Source organism: Lathyrus oleraceus, chromosome 5 (genome assembly GCF_024323335.1).
Source record: "Lathyrus oleraceus cultivar Zhongwan6 chromosome 5, CAAS_Psat_ZW6_1.0, whole genome shotgun sequence".
In the NCBI taxonomy this organism is placed as follows: domain Eukaryota; kingdom Viridiplantae; phylum Streptophyta; class Magnoliopsida; order Fabales; family Fabaceae; genus Lathyrus; species Lathyrus oleraceus.
The window spans coordinates 54,811,939-54,817,384 of record NC_066583.1 but is presented as its reverse complement, the minus strand read 5'-3'; positions in this window follow the sequence as shown (position 1 = coordinate 54,817,384).

Sequence of the window (5,446 nt, the reverse complement as noted above, 5' to 3'; positions counted from 1 at the left end):
GTGTGAGCCTATCTTCAAATTGCTTCGAAAAGATCATGATATTGAATGGAATTCTGATTGTCAAAGTGCTTTTGAGAAGATTTTTCAATACTTGCAAGAGCCTCCTATTTTGATTCCACCTGTCCCAGGAAAGCCATTAATCGTGTATCTGACTGTACTTGAAGGGTCAATGGGATGCGTGCTGGGGAAACATGACGAAAGTGGTCAAAAAGAACATGCTATTTACTATCTGAGTAAAAAGTTTACTGATTGTGAAAGTAGATATTCACTTTTGGAGAAAACTTGTTACACGCTAGCATGGGCTGCTCGTCGTTCGAGGCAGTACATGATTTTCCATACTACTTTGTTGATCTCGAAGATGGACCCGATAAAGTACATCTTTGAGAAACCTGCCTTGACTGGAAGACTTGCCCGTTGGAAGATGCTCTTGTCAGAGTACGACATCCAGTACGTAACCCAGAAGGAAATCAAGGGAAGTGTGTTAGCAGAGTATCTTGCTCATCAACCAGTTGAAGACTATCAGCCGTTGAAGTTTGATTTCCCCGATGAGGATATAATGGTGATAAAGGATTGTGAGATCCCAGGCCCAGATGAAGGACCAGAACCAGGATCTCGATGGAAGCTCGCGTTCGATGGTTCCTCTAATTACAGTGGTCATGGTGTGAGAGCTGTTTTGATGAATCCAAATGGTGGCTTTACCCCTTTCACAGCAAGGTTGTGCCTTGATTGTACGAATAATGTCGCAGAGTATGAATCTTGCATCCTTGGTCTTGAAGCCGCAATTGATCTCTGAATCAAGATCCTTGAGTTGTATGGAGACTCATCCTTAGTGATCTATCAAGTCAAAGGTGAATGGGAGACCCGTGATACGAAGTTGATCCTATATCGTGATCATGTTGTAAAGATGATAGAATACTTTGACGATGTCACTTTCCATCACATCCCAAGAGTAGAGAATTAAGTGGCTGACGCTTTGGCAACATTAGCATCAATGTACCAAGTCAGATTCCGTAATGAAGCTCCACTTATTCGAATTGAGCGAAGAGATGAGCCTGCTTACTATCAGCTGATTGAAGAAGAAACTGATGGTAAACCATGGTTTCATGATATCAAGCGATATCTTCTAAGTCAAGAGTATCCAGAAGATGCTACATTATTGGATAAGAAAACGCTGAGGAGGTTATCATCCAATTCTTTCTGAGTAATGATGTGCTTTACAAGAGAAACCATGACATGGTTCTGCTCAGATGCATGGATAGACATGAAGCATACATGTTAATCAAGGAGATTCATGAAGGATCCTTTGGAACTCATGCTAATGGACATGCCATGGCCAAGAAGATTTTGAGAGCTGGCTATTATTGGTTGACCATGGAGTCCGATTGTTTCATCTATGCCAGAAAATGTCATAAGTGTCAGATTTATGCTGACAAAGTGCATGTACTGCCAACACTGTTGAATGTTTTGAAATCACCTTGGCCTTTCTCAATGTGGGGCATCGACATGATTGGTCCTATAGAGCCCAAGGCTTCCAATGGTCATCGCTTCATCCTGGTTGCCATTGATTACTTTACTAAATGTGTGGAGGCTACTTCCTACACCAATGTGACGAGACATGTGGTTGCTCACTTCATCAAGAAGGAGATTATCTGCCTCTATGGAATCCCTAGCAAGATCATTACAGACAACGATTCAAACTTGAACAACAAGACAATGACAGAATTATGTGAGAGTTTCAAGATTGACCACCATAATTCTTCTCCATATCGTCCAAAGATGAACAATGCTGTTGAAGCCGCCAACTAAAATATCAAGAAGATCCTGCAAAAGATGGTGAAAACTTATAAGGACTGACACGAGATGTTACCCTTTACTCTGCATGGATACCAGACCTCAGTCCGCACTTCAACAGGGGAAACCCCATTCTCCTTAGTGTATGAAATGGAAGCAGTTCTTCCAGTCGAAGTAGAGATACCTTCAATGAGAGTATTGATGGAGGCCAAGCTAGACGAAGCTGAATGGATCCAGAACAGTTATGATCAACTTAATCTCATTGATGAGAAGCGTATGACCGCTCTGTGCCATGGACAACTATACCAGCAACGAATCAAGAAAGAGTTTGACAAAAAGGTTCGTCCTCGAGAGTTCAAGGAAGGAGATCTCGTGCTCAAGAAGATCTTGCCAATACACAAAGATTCACGTGGGAAGTGGACTTCAAACTATGAAGGCCCATACGTTGTAAAGAGAGCATTACTCTGGAGGTGCTTTGTTTCTCACAACTATGGATGGCGAAGAGCTCATCCACCCTATGAACTCTGATGTAATCAAAAGATACTATGCCTAACAAAAACCCGGTGGATTGAAAACTTGAAAGGGCAGTCCAGGCAAAAGTTAGGGATAATTAAAAAATGGTAGCTCGCTAAGTTGAAAACCTGAAAGGGCGACCTAGGCAAAAAAAGAGCGTCCCGGTGGATTGAAAACCCGAAAGGGCGATCCAGGCAAAAATTAGGGACAAGGGGCATAGACTACATCATTGGTCACTAATCAATACAGAAGAGCTAAAAGTGGAAGATCAACTCAACTGCTCCCTTCAAAAGTGAGGTTTTGTGGGGTCATTGTTATTAGGGATAGTTAGTCATTGCGATTCAATGTAAACCTTTCCCTATTGCCATTTTCAAATTTGTAACATTCCATGGAGATACACCATTTGTGTGCTACCATTCTTGAATAAATACAAGTTTGCCTATCAAATTCTATCATTTGTTGTTTTTCTCTGATTTCTTTGTTATGCAAAATGCCATTTATTTGTTAATAATGAATTTTGAACTCAAAAAGAATTTTTCAACATATTGAGAAACACAATTTTGCTTTGACATTTGGAATATTAAAAGGAAAACTTTCGTCTTTCCCCACAAGTCTCAAGTCGCGAGATTTCTCTTGGATGATCAACATATATCTCCAGAGAGCACGGATTTAGCATTCTTCGAAAGGATTACTGGGCCAGTTGTAATTGTTTGGCTTGATAGGTCCCTCTTTGATGCATCTATCATCACTCCTTTGGTTGATTTGATTGGTGTTGAGGATTCAGTATCACCCATGAAACCGTGCGAATCTCCAGTCTGCATATTGTCAGCATTTGCATATCATGATCATTCATACATCATGCATATAAGCAAAATCAAAATCACGCCTAGCCCGAAGTACACTTCGTGCTCATTTGCATAATCTTAGGTCTTGTTGTTGATCGTATCCCTTGACCTCTAAGTCTGGTTGTTACTGGCGTCGTTTGTTAAGTCTGGTTGTTACCAATATCCTTGACCAAATCTAGTTGTATTTGGTATCTCTTTAAATCTGGTTGTCACCAACATCTTTTGTTAAGTCCAGTGGTAACTGGCGTTCTTTCTCTAAATCCAATTGTGACTGGTTTCTTTTAAAAGTCTGGTTGTAACCAGCATTGTTTACGAGTCCAATTGTTATTGGCATGACCTGTTAAGTCCAGTCGTAACTGGCGCTCAAATGATAAAATCCAGTTGTAACTGGTATCTTTTAAAGTCTGGTTGTCACCAGCATCTTGTCTCAAATCCAATCATAATTGGGACCTCAATCACAGTTGTAACTGGCGCTTTGATAAAATCCAATTGTCAATGTTATGATAAGTCTGGTTGTAACCAGCATTGTCTGCAAGTCCAATTGTTATTGGCACTATCTGTTAAGTCCAGTTGTAACTGGCGCTCAAATGTTAAAATCCTGTTGTAGCTGGTGGCTCTGTAAAATCCGGTTGTCACCAGCATCTTATCTTAAATCCAATTGTAATTGGTATTCCCAATCACAGTTGTGACCGACACTGTCTTAAAATCCATTTGTAAATGGTATGATAAGTTTGGTTGTCACCAGCATCCGTCAAATCCATATGTAACTGGTATCCTTATAAAGTCTGGTTGTCACCAGCATCTGACAAATCCAATTGTAATTGGTATCATTTTAAAGTCAGGTTGTCACCAGCATCTGTCAAATCCAGTTGTAACTGGTATCCTTTTAAAGTCTGGTTGTCACCAACATCTGTCAAATCCAGTTAAAACTGGTATCCTTTTAAAGTCTAGTTGTCACCAACATCTGTCAAATCCAGTTGTAACTGGTATCATTCTAAAGTCTGGTTGTCACCAGCATCTGTCAAATCCAGTTGTAACTAGTATCATTTTAAAGTCTGGTTGTCACCAGCATCTGTCAAATCCAATTGTAACCGGTATCATTTTAGAGTCTGGTTGTCACTAGCATCTGTCAAACCCAGTTGTAATTGGTATCCTTTTAGAGTCTGGTTGTCACCATCATCCATCAAATCCAGTTGTAATTGGTATCCTTTTAAAATCTGGTTGTCACCACCACCTGTCAAATCCAGTTGTAACTGGTATCCTTGTAGGTCTGGTTGTCACCAACATCTAAAATCCATCTGTAAATGGTATCTTTAAGTATGGTCGTCACCAGCACCCTTGGAGTCCAGTTGTAAGTGGCACTAATCCGTTTGAAGATGGTTGTACCATATGTTTATGGTATAAGTCCAATTGTGGTTGGCACCTACAGAGAGTTCCATCCTTTTGGCCCTGGTGCTTCCTAGAAATTTATCATTTTTTACTCTTTCAGCGACAGTATTTTCGAAAAAATGTGATCAAATTATTTTCTTGTGAGAAATCTCCGGATTTGTCAAGAATGTCCAAGTTATCATTAGGTCATGTATGAACCTGTTGATATACTCTTTTCGATTTTTCTATTGTTGTCAAGTCATGTTTGAACTTGTTGTCAGAATTATTCTAGATATTCCCCAGCATTCGCAGGTCATGTATGAACCTGTCGCTGAACTTTTTATTCCAGTATTACCAAGTCATGTCTGAACCTATTTTGAAGAACCTTTTTCTTTGATCATTCCAGTGTCGTCAAGTCATGTATGAACTTGTTGTGTAAATTTTCTCAAAATGTTCAAGTTATTAGTGAGTCATGTGTGAACTTGCTGACGAAATCTCTTGTGTTCTAAGTGTCGTTTATCGGCTTTCATTTTGAGTATTCCCCAGTGTGTGTTTGACTCTCCAACAGGATTGTTATCCCCAGCGAGTTGTTTTACCTTATTTTGTCAATTTCTCTATGGGCCGCCAGTATTCCCCACAGATTGGTCTATCGGACATGAATTCTCCTGTTAAGGATTCACCGTATCTCTAACAGACAAATTCAGAAATAAAGAGTCCTTCACCCATGCATATCATATCTTAGCATTTGCATTTTTCAGGATCAAAATATGGGTCTCCATGGTATTTAACCATCCCCCACTGCGATCCAATGAATAGGTGTCACTTCATATTCCTCTAGTTATGGACGTTTAAATAGGGGCAATTGCCATACCCTGATTTTGGTCCTGAATTTTTTTTGTCCCAATCGATCATTTTTCTGCTGTAAATGT